The following is a 14930-nucleotide window of genomic DNA, read 5'->3' as shown; positions in this document are numbered from 1 at the left end:
AGGTCTAGATTAACATAAATTAAGCATGTGTATGGTGGTACACCACCATTTTCAAAATGGTAGTGAAAGCTTACTAGAAAGATAGGTGAAATTTTGCTAGATCACACACCCTCTCCTGCAATTTATACATAAGCACACATGAAAAAAGTATGCTCAACCATGAAGGTGACTAGACTATCAGGGAGTCCACTTATCAGGGAGACCACCCTTCAACGAAAACAGATAAACCATTCAGTATAGAAAATTGATTAAAAAATCAGGCCAGTCCACTCGTTAGACAGGCCATCCCCTGTACCAAGAGATTTATATGGATGGTCTGTTCCCCACATCCACTTTCCTCATAGCCAAGCATGTGCAGGACATCCAAACAGTGCTATAAGAAAAAAATAAGAAATATATACTGTCATTAAAACAACATTTTAGATGAAATGAGTCTTCGAAAACTGCATGGCCACAAAATGAAATTTTCATAAAGTTGTCAACTAGACAAGGCCTTATCTATCCCTTTATAGTTATCACCCTGAAAATTAAATTTTAATACTCATGAAGCCAAAACAACATTGCATACACCAGTAGATTTCACAAGCCAATGAACTATTAGCTTTTTGTTCTTTCTTTTTCTTTCTTCTTTTTTGTTTTACACTAAATTGTTAGCTTTAAGAAGAATGAAAAGTAACAAATAAGTGCTCAGAAATATCACAGCAAGTAACTAATCAGATAATATGTAAATAGACTTGACCTCTACTATTGACATTGTGACATTCAAGCCTATTAGCTCCTGCAATCACAAACTCATAAGTAAATCAGAGCCATTGAAAAATACCAAAGACAATGTAGGACCACAAAGCAACTAGACAACCAACCATCTGTTGATCAACACTGAAGTTGAGAGGGCCCATGAGTATCTTGTCAGTCTCAGAAGCCTCTCTATGTGAGAGGTAAGAGATGTTGTCCGGATTCTGCAGGTTATCGAGGAAGGAGACCATCCTGTCATCCATTCCTCTCAAATCACCACCGGACTTTGAACAGAACCTGACAACAGAGAATTTCGGAAGTAAACCATCAAATCTGATGAAATCAACATCAAATTGAGTTAAAGTAAAAAAATCCGCAACCATAAAAATTCTATAAAAAATCATAAAATCAACAAATTTCCAGTAGAAAAAAGGGGGGAAAGTGAAGATCTTTCTTAATTATCTCAGCTACCTCATCATGAAACCCTTCTGAAAGATCTTTCTGTTGAACTTCACTAAACCAGCTAAAGAAACTTTCATCATGAAAGGGCCCCTTGCTCCCTTTTTTCACATGATCAACACCATTAGCAATATCCATACCCTCCTTCCACTTGATTGCAATACCAGTTATCTTTGTAGTTCCATCATCACAGAAGGAAAATGTCTTTCTAAGCTTTGTATCTTCAAAATAAGGGGTTAGGATAGAAGTTAAGCGTAATGGAATATCCCGATTTAACGTCTTTGAAATCCTCAACATCCAGAGAAAGTAAGTACTTGAAAACCTTCTGGTCATCCTCGTTCAAAAGATCACAGAGTGCAGGGTAGCTCAAAAACGCAGTTAACCAAAAATCAGGAATGGAATGAATGATATCATTCCGTCTGGTATAGACGGGCCTGCGTGTCACATTGTACTTCTGCTCCACTTCCAGCACTTTATCGCTTGCTTCCTCATTGATCTTTTTAAGCTCGTCTTGGATTTCTTGAAGATTCTCAATGGAGAGAATGAGCTCTCCATCGATGTGATCTGAATCATCTTCATCTCCTCTTTCTACAACCTTGGATTTCTTGCATTTGTCTACTGCCATTTTCCTAAACCCTAATTTCTACTATAAGCGAGCAAGCGAGAGAGAGAGAGAGAAAGAGAGAGAGGGAGGGTTGGTAATGGAGAGAGGGAGAGAGGGAGGGTTGGGAATGGGGAGTGGGAGAGAGGGAGAGATCACGGGAGAGGGTCTTACAGTTGGGAGTGAGGGAGTGGGACGGAGATTGGGGCTGAAAAAGAGGGATTTAGGTTTGGTGCTGGCGGTTCCAAATTTGATACGGTTTTAAGCCGTTTCAGAACCAAAGACCTACTCGTTCCTAAATGGCCTTTTTGTTCTTGAGTGTAAGATCCCAACAATTACTTTAGAAGATGAAAGGAAAAAATAAATAAATAAATAAAAAGAAAGGAAATCACAGCCATAGAATTTGGAGAGCACCTACCCAACATGAATTTCAATTCCCAAATTGAAAATGGATACTCAAAATCATTCTGGTTGTAATTATCAATTCCCATGCTAAATTACTATAGTAGCTGCAAAAAAGAAAAGAAAAGAAAAACTACATTAGTTACCAACAATATTGTTCATCCATTAAAAAAAAATCTTACACCATTTCTCAGTTGGATTCTCCACTGATGTAGGCATTCACCACTCACATTCTCTGACATCCAACATGGCACACCCTTACTAGATTAAGCTGTTCGTCACTAAGGACTTACCTTTTGTACACATTCACTAAGGAAATTAAATGGATTTTCCAGCGAATGCACAGTCAGAAGGAAAGAATATACCTAGTGTATATGCAATGGAAAGAAGCCCAGTGACTGAATGGCTAGGATTGATTGATGGATGTGACTTGGTTTGGTGATCCATTCATGGTGGTCCAACCAGATGATGGTGGATTACTGAAAGGCCCACCTGTAGCACCTCCCTTTAACTCATAATTTTTTTAACTATAATTTAGAATCAGAAATTCTGGGATAATCATTAGGGGGGAAATTCCATACCTACAAGGCGAGGCATAATCTTTTTCCTTCCCTCCAGTCACTCATCCCAAACCATGTATTGGATCCCGAATACCAATTTCAACCATGATATTCAAATTGCATTGAACATCCCATCTGTTTCTTTGTTCCATAAAACTTCCTGTCTTGTTTCTTGTAGAACATTTTTCTCTTCTATATCTATTCTGGCTGAAATTTGACCACTTACAAGACCTGACGTGATTTTTAGTCTCCTCTTTCTACAATATTGCACACTTGATATTCTAAGGAAACAATTTAACCATGGAAAAACAACAAGGAATCAGGATTGTAGATAACTTTTCTTACCTAGCGTTAGATTTCTCGGAGAAACAGGTATAGAATAACACAATCACAATCCCCGTTTTTCTATTTATAAAACAAATACTCACAAATCAAAGCATCCAAATGGAGGGTTTAAAAAAAAAAAAAAAGCAATACAGGCTGCTAGAATTCTAAGAAACACAAACTACTTGGAAAAAAAAAAAAAAGACCTATTTTTTTTTTTTTTTTCAGAAAACCAAAAAAATCAAATCAACACCCAAAAATCATTCAAATGTAGATGCAAATTACCAAAAGCCAGAACCCATTTCAATAGAATAGAAACAAATTCACATCAATTTTTTTTAAAATTTATTTATTTCTTTTATTTTTTTATTTTTATTTAAAGTGAAAAAAAAAAAACGCTAATCCAAGAAAAACCCAAAAATCCATTTCACAAATGCAAAAGCCCAATCATTTAAATGGAGATTGAAATCAATAAAAGTTCCGAAAATGAAGAACAAGCTTAAAAAAGAAAACTTACCCTTTTCAGAAAATAGAAAATCAAGGCCACACATCAAGACCCAATCATTGAAGTGGAAAGAAAAAAGAAGAAAGAAATCGACTTGAACTTGGCTAGAGCTGGCCCAAGTCATCATCACCATTGAAGCCTTATGGGGTCGGCTTCTTTTTTCAAGTCCAAATTGAAATTGACAGATTTAGAGTTCAGAACCAAGAAATCCCTGATATGAATGCCAACTGGTTTTCAATCTGGACATTTCCGCCTCACTAGACTAATAAATGCAGTTCATTACCAAGTGCTCCAAATGCACCCTTGTGTTGCATAAATATCTTGACATCTTGGTCCAAATTCAAAATGGTACTCCTGAGTGCATTTGGATGTACTATCACATTGAATTACAATTATTAAATTTTGAGTCCCATGTCAGCATTCAATTCAAGTTGCTTGGCCATCTGAAGGCTGCCCTGTTTCAAATCATCAAGGAAGGAAGAGTGTTAAGATTCTAGGGAATAAAGGTACCTTCATGGTCAACCCAAGTACCCAGGTTATTCCAAGACAAATCTGGAGGTTTCGAATTTGCAACATAACCATTTCAACCTTGTACTAGCTGATAATGCCTGAGATGCACACTCACTCCCTGCTAGATCAACAAACTCTGTACTGAAAGAAGCAAAAGAAAACCATTTATTATGTTTTTCCACTCTCTTTATGGGTAGTATTTTTCATACACGGAATGTTCATATTGTTTTGAGACTTTTTCAGCACATTATCCACATTACAGTACAGGTGGGATCCACATTTCCTTAACATGAGCCATTGATCCGGCAGGCCTGGTTATTGGACTCACCATGCCTCATTATATTCTTTACCAAAAGATAATGGCCATCTGATGGAAAATCGACAATTATAAGTAACCAATCGCCTACATTTCATGGGTGAGTACCAATCAGACAGTATCGCCTCCAAGGGGTGCCTTGGGCCTAGTGTAAAACCAATGACCTACACCACGGGGATTATTTGAACAGTTTGGATCGTGAAGATGTGCAATCTGCATAATTAGCTTTTTCTGCCAAGCAAATGATCAATCAAGAATAGTATATTTCCTCTGGGTAATGTGTTCTATATCAGTGATCTTTTCAAGAAGTACACAGGGAAGCAAATGATTCGAGCAACTTCTTGCAAAAGTAAAAATTCCCAGAGTCAATAGCAATAAGGTTGGTATTCCACTATTGAAATCCTGTGTCATGATTATACTTTTATGTTCTCTCACTTCCATCAATGAAATCTATTAATTAATGATTTAAAAGAAGTAGAATTGAAAGTGAAGTTGCAAGTTAAAAAGCACAATTCATATACACACCTGTCGATGTAGATAATTTAGCTCGACAACATCATTGTCAACAATACCTAAGCGGCCTGAGAAGAGAAAATACGTAATCAGTCCAAACAAATGCAGCATAAAGCAAAATACTACAGTTACTGAAACAACAATAAAGAGCAAGTACCAAAATACTATAGTTACTGTAAATGATGAAAGTTAATTCATGGATAAGAAAAAGCATTAATCAATCTAAACAAATGCAGCATAAAGCCAAAGATCCTGACATTGAAATCAAGACATGATTATCATGCTATTGAATGTTCAGCAGAAAAAGTTCTTGAATTTACATCAGAAGAAAGGTCTGATGCCGTCACCTAAAAATAGCAAAAGTGATGTAGAGTGGGTCGCAGACAGTTTCATGGCCAAGATGGATCAGAAAAGGCCCGGTTGACGACAGAAGTGATCCGGACCATCGGACCTTAGATCGGGCGTATCTCGCAATCCGGAATGAGTTATCTGACGTAAAATATATGATTTTGGGGTAGAACGAGCTACTTTAGCCAACCAACCGCACTATGCTGGGTTGCGCAGCCCAGAATTGCGAAAAACCCCTAGATTGATAGTCGTTTCCCTGTTTTAACTTCGTTTTCACTATAAACAGTAAGTTTTAGTTTGATTATAACTCTTTATCCGTCAGGCTTTAGGAGTTGCGTCCAACGTGAAAAGAGCTTAGAATAATTAGGAGAACAGTTTGGTGAAGCCAAATAGGACACTTACTATTTTTGGCCGAAAACCTTGCGCACTAGTAGACATCACGACCGTCTATAAATAGTAAGTTTACTATTTATAGTAAGTCGCGGATTCTAGGAGTTTTAGTTGTAGTTTAATTCTGATTTCTTTACCATTGCTTGGTATCCCTATTTAAAGGGTTGTGAACTCATTTTTATTCATCAATTAATTAATTTCGAATTTATTAGAATTTATTTCTATTTTTCCATACGTACGAGTTCTATTGATTAGTGCAGTGTGAAGGCTCAAGATTAATCTAATTAACTTCTAACCTTGTAACTAATCCAAGATTTGCTACTGACCCTTCTAGATGTTGAGAGGCTATAAATAGCTCTCTTTCTTTTATGGCAGCCATCCGAAAAGGAAAGAAAGAAAAGAAAAACGAGAGAGAGATTGAGTCAGGACCGCCGCATTGGGAAAACTCGCCAAATTACGGGTTAGTTTTGGTCCAACAACCCTGCTGGACAGGTTAGAGGAGAAGAAGGGAGAAGATTGGCGAGCTGAAATCGAATGCATTTGTTGCTTGTCGAAACAGCTGGAAGCTGTCCTAGCAAGACAGAGAGAGCAAGAAAGAAAGAGGAAGAGAGAGAGAGAAAGGGAAATAGAAAGAGGGAAGGAGGAAGGAAGAAAGAAGAAAGAGAAGCAGGAGAAGAAGAAAGAAAGAAAAAAGAGAGAGAGAGAGAGAGGAAAGAGAATAGGAAGAGGAAGATATAGAAAACAAGAGAGGGGCGCCGTTTTCTTCTTGTCCCTAACTCATTACCACACCAGCTTGACTCGGTCGAGTTGTAGGGCGGAGCTGCTAGTCCTTGCGGCAGTAGAAAGGAAGAGAGCAGGAGAGAGAAAGGAGAAGGGGCATTGGTCCCTTCCTTGGATTGTTGCCACATCAAGTTGGAGCGACTCGAGCAGAGTTGCTGCCATTCTCTCGAGCTCTGCCTAAGTTTGGATGTTGCTGGTCTTGGTCCAGCTAGGTTTCCAGCAAGAAAGAGGGAGAGAGAGAGAGAGAGAGAGAGAGGAAAGAAGGAGAGGAAGAGAGAGAGAGGAGTTGGGTTTGGGGGCTGTTGAGTCAACTCAACTGAAATCGAGTCCGGCCGGTCAAGTTGGGCTTGGGCCTGGTCCAGACATTTCTAGACATTCCAGCGAAAATAGAAGGAAAGCATAAGAAAAGAAAGGAAGAAAGGAAAAGAGGGGAGAGAGATAGGGTGGTCATCTCACTTGCCGAGTTAACTCGGGCGAGTTGTCGGGCTGAGCTTGGGCTACGTTAAATAGACCGCGCCTCAAGGTGAGTTAAAACCTTGCATATTAGCCTCCTAGAAGAATGTTATTTATTAAATCCTTGTTTTACGATAATTATTTATTTTCCTTCTTATCATCACCTAGTTTCTCAGTCACGTTGGATTCAAGGTAATGGAGGTGATCTGAGTTGAACCCATTCCAATTAAAATTTGAGGTGAGGACACACCTTTTGAGCTTCCTACTTAAATTCATTAATCATAGATGATGCCTTAATCCTTCCCATTTAGTATCCCCTAAGTTACCTGATTGACTTAACTTATTATGAGAATATGTGAATATGTTAATATGTCAAGCACCTGATTCCTGTGTTAAATAATGAACATATCTCTTTAATTATAACAAGCATAAATGATCGATGATAACATGGTATCTTTAGTTGTACATGGTTAATTAACTATATGTTTGTCGTTTGCGATTGATTGACGTAAAGAATGAAATCTGTCATAAACTCACCATCTCGCAGTCCATATTTGACTTATGTGACCTGGATCACACATCTGCCTTACATGGCTTGGATCGCATATTTGCCTTACATGATTTGGACCGCATATTTGCCCTCATGGCTTTGATGGATTATTAGTGCCCCTTTGTAGCTTGTTGGTTTTCTAGCCATCTTGCTATGTTCAGTTGTATGGTGATTTTTGAGTGGAGAGGGTGTTCGTTTAGCGATTTCCTAGCCATCTTATAGTGTTCACGTACGATATGTTTTCTGGGTGGAGTGTATTTATGAGCATGGACAGAAAAAGGGTGCTTAAAGCATGGATTTAATGCTCTGATGACACCAAAGCATGGGACGGACCCCAGGAGACTAAGATCGGCAGATTTGCACGCCAGGGATCTAAGAAAATCGAGAAACTGATGCTCAAGTAGCCTGAAAGACGTCTAGAATGCAAGATCATAGGGTTCCCACCATCTGTTTAGTTCAGAACTCTATATGTAGCCTGAGGATAAAAAAAATTAACCGTACACATAAAAAATCAGTCATTGGATCACTGTGGAAATGGCCCAATGGATAGATCAGCCCCTTAAATCCTTAAGTGGGGCCCACTGATATCTGGATATTCTCCAGTTTTGGTCTCAACCGTTTAAATGAGCTGACAAAACGGATAGATGGAGCAAATTTCTTGAAAACATCATAATGGACTCCACTGGAGCATGAGTGTGCATAGTGCACTAGCCGTGCACAAAAACGAAGAGTCGGTCAAACCAACTCTTAACCGACTTCTTCTTCCAAAAATCAAAACGCAACAGCATTTACGCCGTTCGACGATGTTCTGCGTTGTGGGCCCCACTCATCATCTAGTTTGAAGATCGGATCCGTCCATTGCATCCAGAGGGTGTGTGTAACCCATGTCTAGGTGTCCTTTTTCCCTCATGCAAGTGTACGCGCATTTCCAGCCGTTAAACGCAAGACGGATGGGTGGCTTACAATTCAGTGGGCCACGCTAGAAGTTCTCCCAAAACCGACCATTATAAACGGTTTTCGAGATGTAACGAGTAGACGGAGTGGATTTTTGTAACATCACCGATCATGGGCCCCACTAACGTCATAGCGCACGGTTGTGCGTTCTCTGTTTCGCAACAGGGAGTTGCGGTCAACTCTTGTGGGCCACAATCACACATCAAAGGTTTGATCTGAACCGTCCATTAGGAGCCCAAGGTCCCTCTCACTCAGGCCTAGGTGCCGGAATCACGAAATGAAGCGAAGGCGGCGGTTGATCTTCCAAACGCAGAATAGACGGTGTAACAAAAGAAATTGTGGGCCACCATGGTTTTGACCCAAAACCGATCATATCTGAATGATTTTTCGTTGTGAATCCAATGGACGAATTGGATTTCACCTCCGACATCAAGAAAGGGCTCCACCAATCATCCACAGACGAAAATGCAAACCGAGTTGCGATTTCCTGCGCACGCTGACTCTCTGCTGCAAAAGCACTCCAGCCTCTCCACCGACTTTCTTTCTGTCTATAAAAAGAGTTCCAAAACGTGGAGAAGAGGGGAGAGCTTAGGAAGCAGGGACGTGGAGCAAGAAGAAGAGAGAGAAACAAGAGCAGAGACGGGTTCTAGCTTTATTTCTTCTTCTTTAGTTTCTTTTGTTTATGAATTTTTTCAGAAATTATAGCCTCATCATGTCCATGAGTGGCTGAACCTCTTAGCTAGGGCTAAGACGTGAAGATTGTAGCGTGATGGGGGACACTTTCGCTTATGTTTTGTATTCATACTGAATTGATACTGATTATAGTTTATTTAAGGGAGTGTTTTTAGTTTTTAATGGTCTGTTGTGACTAAAATTACAATGGGTCTGCAATGGCTTTGAGCATGTTCCTTCCTTTTATGTTTATGACGTCAGGAAGCCCTGTTGTTCACCATCGTCTCCTGGGCATGGTAGGATGACGGTACCCTTCCTAACCTTCATAGCATGTTGATTGGTTGGTAATTAGTTTAATTCTGTTGTTTGCTTTGGCTCTTGGGCATGATTTGGTGATGGAATCCATTCTAATTCATATACTTCTCATCTCTTTAAAATTTTATCAGAGGAAGTTCAGTTTAATTTCCATGATTTTTGAAGCAGGCATAAGATCTCCCTGATCTCTACAAGTGGATCCTCTGAATCCCTAGTTTCTTATCTCTGATTTCTCTTAAGTTTTAGATTAATCTCTCACCATTATTCATCACTTTATATTGGATTTAGATTACATCTTAGTCTAGTTCTAGTTCTAGTTAGTTTCAGATTACGTACAAGTTTCAGTCCCTTGGGATTCGACCTCGGTCTCACCGAGTTTATTACTACATCACAACCCTATACTTAGGGAGTGAACAAGGTGGGGCCACCTTGATGTATGAATTCTAAATCCACACCGTCCAATGTTAGGACGATGGGTCCCACTGCGCTGGTTGACATCAGCAAGTCTGTGGGTTCTGATCATGAGATATGTGTTATATCCCAACCGTACATTCCTTTCTAATTCCTCTACTTTTTCTATTTTGAGAATTAGGGTTTGAGTTTTGGAAATTTTCTATTTTCTAGTATTTTTCTATTTTTAGGAACTAGTTTATTTTTAGAAACTTTCATCTCTTGTTTTTAGAAATTAGGTTAGTTATTTCCTTTTTTAAAAATTCTTTCTAATTCTAGGTCTTCTTTTTAGAAACTAACTTAGCTTCTAGGTTTAGGGAACTTTCCTTTTTAGAAACTAACTTTCTATTTCAATTGTAGGAACTTTCTAACTTTAGACTTTCTATTTTAGAAACTAATCTCTTTTGTTTTCTTTTGCAAGATCTTAACATAGGAACTTCTCATTTGGTACTTTCTTTCCAACTTCTCCTCCTCTTAATTTTCATATTGCTGTAGGATCTTTTCTTCTGTTTTTGTTAGGATTAGATTTAGAATTTTTACTTTAGGAATTTCTTCTTCTAGAAACTAGTTTACTTCTATTTTTCTTTTTAAGGATTTTCTAATTTTAGTCCTTCTCTTTTTAGAATTTAACTTATTTTGTTTTATTTTTGTAGGTTTTTAACTTAGGGACTCTAATTTGGTATCTTCTTTCCAACCTTCTTTTTTCTAGATTTTTATTTCCTTTCTTAGGATTAGGTTTCGAATTTGATTGAGGGCCGTAAGTGTTTCATGCCCAAGTGGGCCCGTGATAACACTCGATGTCTCTTTACTGAAGGAGGATTGGTTGAGGGGTTAACTATCCATCGCAGGACTAGACACCACTCGAAATCCCCTGAGTTAATTGAAGTGATGGCTGAAAACCAACCTCTTCTACCCCAACCTAGGGTGGAGGACATTCAGGATGAGAATGAGGTGCATCAAGCACCCCCGCCTCGTACTTTATGAGATTATTTACAACCAGCGGGGGTGAGTACGCCCTCATGCATGATTTTTCCTGAAAATACAGGACATATGGACATCAAGCCAGGGGTTATCCAACTCCTTCCTAAGTTCCATGGGCTTGAATCTGAAGAACTATATCTACATTTGAAAGAGTTTGATGAGATCATAGCCACTTTATATTTTCAAAATGTGTCTGAGGACACAGTCAGGCTGAAACTCTTTCCTTTTTCCTTGAAGGAGAAGGCTAAGACGTGGTTACATTCACTGCGTCCTAGATCCATTGGCACATGGAATGATATGCAGAGGGAATTTATAAAGAAATTTTTTCCACATCATAAAATGATTACCCTTAGAAAAGCAATCATGAACTTCACCCAAAAGGAGGATGAAACATTTTACCAATGTTGGGAAAGGTTCAAGGATTTGGTCAGTTCATGCCCACAACACGGCTTTGAAACGTGGCGCATTACAAATTTTTTCTATGATGGACTGACATCTTTCATGCGCCAAATGGTCGAGACAATGTGTAATGGAGAATTCATTAATAAAAATGTCGACGAGGTATGGGATTACCTCGATAGTCTTGCTGAAAAAACATAATCATGAGACTATTACCCAAAATCGAACACCACGTCTAGGCCGACTCAATCTAAGGAGAAAGGTGGATTGTATCTCTTGAAAGAAGAGGATGATCTCAAGTATAAAGTGACTACGCTCATAAGGAAAGTTGAGGCCATGGAAGGAAAGAAGGATAAGGTTAATGAAAGTGTTTGTGGCATCTGTGATTGCAACATTCATACAACTGAAAATTGTCCTACAATACCAGCCTTTCGAAAAGTGTTGAATGAACAATCCAATGCCATAAATAATTATTAAAGACCTTTCAATGGACCGACCTCTAATACATACAATCCTGGTTGGAAAAATCATCCAAACTTTAGTTGGAGAAATGGACAAACTGCTACCCCTCAAAGTTTCTTCAATCAAAATCCAAATCAAGGAAAACCTCAAGAAGAACCGGTTCAAAATTCCTTGCAAGAGTTGACCCAGGCAATGCGAGATTTTATGCAAAAGATGGATTCATGTATGACGGTTATAGAAAAGGGGATGCTTCCTGCACAACCGCTCCCCAATCCTAAACCACAATACGAGATAAGTAATCACAGCTCTTCAAATCAAATAGAGCACGCTAAATCCATCACCACTCTTAGGAGTGGGAAGATCATTGATAAAATCCTTCCGGTTAGGCCCGAAAAGTCTCAAGAAACAGAAGAGGACAACAATGATGGATCTAGTGAGGCCCCACAAAAATTAGAACCAGAACTTCTAGAAAAGCCAGTTGCTCCATTTTTCGGTTGGTCGCACCAAAGCCTCTCTCTAACTTTCAGGATATTCTAAAGGTGTTGAAACAAGTGAAAGTAAATATTCCTCTACTTGATGTCGTAAAATAGATACCTTCATATGCTAAATTTCTGAAAGACTTATGCACGACCAAACGACGGCAAAGTATTCAAAAGAAGATCTTCTTGACCGAGAAAGTGAGTGTCATCCTAAAGCAAGACGTGCCACAGAAATTCAAAGATCCCGGTAGCCCAACCATATCATGTGTAATCGGGGACCACCGAATTGATCATGCACTTCTTGACTTAGGAGCGAGCGTCAATCTGATTCCCTACTCGGTATACAAACAGTTAGGTTTGGGTGAATTAAAACCCACCCTAACCATACTACAACTTGCTGATCGCTCTGTTCGTGTACCAAGAGGGATAATTGAGGATGTGTTGGTCCAAGTTGATAGATTTTACTACCCTGTAGATTTTATCATCCTGGACACCGAACCCATCAATAACATGAACACTCAGATTCCTGTCATTCTTGGTCGCCCATTCCTTGCCACTTCAAACACAATTATCAATTGCAGGAATGGTGTCATGACTATGTCTTTTGGGAATATGACATTGGAGTCAAACATCTTTTTCAATAACGGCAGAAACTTAGAGGATGATGACGACTTCCATGACATTAACATGATTGACTCTTTCGTGGAAGATACGACACCTCTGACCTTATCCTCTGACCCTCTAGAGACGTGCCTAGCCCACTCCCATGATTTTGATGATGACATGATTAGGGAGACGTGTGCCTTGCTTGATACTGCACCGGTACTTGAAGTTAACCGGTGGAGGCCACAATTTGAAGAGTTGCCCCAAACTGATGTAGTGCCTCTACCGTCTAACCTCAAGCCACCGAAGCTTGACCTAAAACCTTTACCCTTTGATTTGAAATATGTCTATTTAGGTCAAGATGAGACATACCCGGTGGTGATCTCTGCCCACCTGGAGAAAGAACAGGAGAGTATGCTCATATCTACTCTCATTGAGCATAAGGGAGCCCTTGGATGGACGATAGCGGACCTCAAGGGAATCGACCCCTCGATTTGTACTCACCGCATATATCTTGAGGATAATGCGAAGACCACTTGGCAATCACAACGTAGACTAAATCCAAACATGCGGGAAGTAGTTAACGCCGAGGTTCTTAAACTATTGGATGTATGTATCATATACCTCATATCCGATAGTCAATGGGTGAGTCCAATTCAGGTGGTTCCTAAGAAGTCCGAGATCACCATCGTAGCCAATGTCAATAATGAACTCGTGCCAACTAGAGTTACTACTGGTTGGAGAATGTGCATTGACTATAGAAAGCTGAATACCGTCACGAGGAAGGACCACTTTCCTTTGCCCTTCATTAATCAAATCTTGGAAAGGCTAGCTGGTCATTCCTATTACTGTTTCCTTAACGGGTATTCGGGCTACAATCAAATTGAAATCACTCCTGAGGATCAGGAAAAGGCCACATTTACATGTCCCTACGACACCTTTGCCTACAGAAGGATGCCATTTGGATTATGTAATGCCCTTGCCACCTTTCAACGATGTATGATAAGTATTATTTTTGACATGGTGGGAAAATATCTAGAGTTCTTCATGGACGATTTCTGTTTTCGGTTCATCTTTCAGCGAGTGCTTAGAGAGTCTTAAATGTGTGCTGAATAGGTGTGAAGAAAAGAACTTGATACTTAATTGGGAGAAGTGTCATTTCATGGTTCATAAGGGAATTATCCTTGGACATATTATCTCGTCCAAAAGAATCGAGGTGGATAAGGCAAAAATTGATCTTATCTCTAAACTACCTCCACCCAAGAACATACGGGACGTGCGATCCTTCTTAGGACACGTTGAGTTTTATAGAAGATTCATAAAGGACTTTAGTCTCATCTCTCGTCCTTTATATAATCTACTTCAAAAGGATGCACCATACGAGTGGACTGAGCCATGTCAGGAAGCTTTCACTAAGCTTAAGGGCATGTTGACTAGTGCACCCATCATACAACCACCCAACTGGAGCCTTCCTTTTGAGCTTATGTGTGACGCTTCTGATTATGCTCTTGGAGCGGTTCTAGGTTAGAGAAAAGATAAGAGGCCCTATGTCATTCATTACATGAGTAAGACTTTAAATCCTGCACAAGTGAACTACTCGACTACGGAAAAGGAACTCTTAGCCGTAGTGTTCGCCTTAGACAAATTTAGGTCCTACTTGATTGGATCCAAGATTATTATCTACACAGATCATGCTGCACTTAAGTATCTTCTTTGTAAGAATGATTCTAAGCCCCGCCTGATACGATGGATCCTTCTACTCCAAGAATTTGATTTGAAAATTAAAGATAAAAAGGGAGTAGAGAACGTAGTGGCTGATCATCTGTCTCTCCTTAATACCTCTGATTCCCTTAAGGCGACCCATATCAATGACATGTTCCCTGATGAACAACTGTTCAGAGTCTCCTATTCACCTTGGTTCGCTGATATTGTTAATTATCTTGCTACAGGTTCCATACCGACACATTGGACTGCGCAAGATAAGAAAAAAAATTTCACCGAGGTGCGCAACTTTTTCTGGGATGATCCATATTTATTTAAATATTGCCCAGACCAAATCTTAAGAAGATGTATGCCAGACGTTGAGCATCAGAGTGTCATCTCTTTTTGTCATTCATAGGCCTGTGGTGGTCACTTTTCTACCAAAAAGACCACAGCCAAGATTTTGCA

At 39.4% G+C, this 14930-nt stretch overlaps 1 long non-coding RNA gene, 1 other non-coding gene and 1 pseudogene across 2 annotated transcripts; all 3 read right to left on the bottom strand.

Moving 5' to 3' along the window:
* Positions 1-673: 673 nt before the first annotated feature.
* LOC131230388 (uncharacterized) lies at positions 674-1081 on the bottom strand. Its single transcript, XR_009164008.1, has 2 exons — positions 864-1081; positions 674-778 (listed from the first exon to the last, which is right to left on the bottom strand). It is a non-coding gene; the product is annotated as an uncharacterized LOC131230388 (long non-coding RNA).
* Positions 1082-1143: 62 nt separating this feature from the next.
* Positions 1144-1836, bottom strand: LOC131227316 (NAP1-related protein 1-like; annotated as a pseudogene).
* A 9327-nt stretch (positions 1837-11163) lies between these two features.
* Positions 11164-11270, bottom strand: LOC131238229 (small nucleolar RNA R71). The gene has a single exon (XR_009167636.1). It is a non-coding gene; the product is annotated as a small nucleolar RNA R71 (small nucleolar RNA).
* Positions 11271-14930: the final 3660 nt, after the last annotated feature.

Source organism: Magnolia sinica, chromosome 2, assembly GCF_029962835.1.
Source record: "Magnolia sinica isolate HGM2019 chromosome 2, MsV1, whole genome shotgun sequence".
NCBI lineage: Eukaryota > Viridiplantae > Streptophyta > Magnoliopsida > Magnoliales > Magnoliaceae > Magnolia > Magnolia sinica.
This window is presented reverse-complemented; position numbering and strand designations above follow the sequence as displayed.